We start from the raw sequence: 1,904 nt of genomic DNA on the forward strand, positions 1-1,904 counted from the left end.
TAAAACATAAGGCAAAACACTACAACCATTGTTTTTCATTTTGAAATGGACTGGGACTATTTTGCTTTCATTTTTCCTTCAGATTAGTGGAAAGAAAACATCCAAAATACACATTCAAGTGTTTTTACTCCATTACACTTTATCTATTTGCATCAGTAGATTTCAATTACAACACATAGGCTATCTTTAAAGGCCATTTTCTGACAATTCTTTTCTTTGTGATGCATTGAGCCAGAAATATCCACTTCAGTAGCACTTCCATACACCAAACTTTCCAGGTCAGAAAAACATTATGACTTTTTTTTCCCTGGCAGTTTATAGTATTTCCTGATTTAATATGTCAGCAAATGAAACAAGAATTTGAAACTTGATGATGCCCTATTTGCATCTAAACATAACATTTTACAATAAATAAATAAATAATTGTCTTAATGTACTGTGATCAATCAACTAGGGAGGTAAATGAGGTGATATCGATTAGTTAAAAATTTACCTTATTCACCTGTGGTATCCGGCCTTAAAGCTGGATTACTTCTATTAATTTTTACATCTATTAATTATCATATAATCACATTTTAGGACGTTCATTATTACTATCACCGTTTTTAATCACGTTAGTAGCCTTGTTGTTTTCAGTCAAGAGTTCCTCAAGACCTTCCCGCACCGTTTAACAATTTTTTTTTTATAAAGGCTAATTATAGAGCTCTGTTTAGTCAGTAACAGACTATCAAATGAATTAAAGACAAAAACTCTTCTTATAATACTACAGTGATATCTGAAGGCTCGATGAGATCCATTCACGTTGACTCCTGCCTCAGGACCACATGTCTATTACATAAGGCTGCATCCCAGATAGCAAAAGAGTGTAAGCCGAGTCTGGCTTACATTCGGCACTTCTGGCTTAATTCTGGCAGGTTTTTTTACAGTCTGGTCACTGTTATACACTTGTTATACACAAGTTATACACTGTCGCACTTAAGAGGAAAAACTGTTTTTCTCACAAGTTGTTATAACTACACCTGCCAATACACTGATTGATGCGTTATTATTAAGGTTAAGTAGCCCGTATGTATGGTGAAATTGGCATTTTATGGCCAAAAAACAAACAAACAAAAAACAATGATATCTTCCGCAATTCTTCTGCAGTTGAACAGGCTGTGTATGCCTAATGTCTGCGTAAACTCAGTTTCATTAGTTTACAGTATAAACAACTGTGCACTCACCATCAGTCAGCCTGATGAGACTGTCCTGACTCCTGTATATCAAGTTGCAGGTTGTGGTTTCTGCGCTCAGCTATCGTAAAGCATTAAAAAGACGCATCTGAATGTTTTCTGCGCTTTATTATAGAAACACTGAATGAATATACAGTGGTTCTTATTGCGCCCCTTAAAATATCAAGTATTCTTCCATTAACCGTACGTTCACACCGCCGCCGTCGAGAGCGTCAAAGTGGCCGGAAGTCATTCATTTTCAATGTGAGCCGGCGTCGAGCAGCTGCGCGGCGCGGCGCGACTTGGACATTGAGGGCGTCGAGGAAAGTTGAAATTAGGTCAACTTTATGGTAATGAGCTATGACGCGATTCGGCGGCATCTGGCGGCAACCAATCGGAATGTAGAAGTCCAACGCTTTAGAGGATTCCAGAGAACCCAGTCCTGTAAACTTTGGTTCCGACCACATTAGTTCCCAAGCAAAATGGAGGAGAGGTTGATTATTGCCGTGGCGGGTTTCCCAATAATCTATGACGTGTCCCTGTTTGCATACAGGGACATAAATTTAAAAAAAAATGATGCGTGGACCAAGGTGTCTAAGATTGTTGGTGTTCCTGGTGAGTTGCTGATGTGCATTAACGTTATAGGAATAATAATCTAATGATATAATAAATAATAGTATAATAGTCCCAGTT

This window comes from Sinocyclocheilus rhinocerous, unplaced genomic scaffold (assembly GCF_001515625.1).
Source record: "Sinocyclocheilus rhinocerous isolate Xijiao unplaced genomic scaffold, SAMN03320098_v1.1 scaffold2754, whole genome shotgun sequence".
NCBI lineage: Eukaryota > Metazoa > Chordata > Actinopteri > Cypriniformes > Cyprinidae > Sinocyclocheilus > Sinocyclocheilus rhinocerous.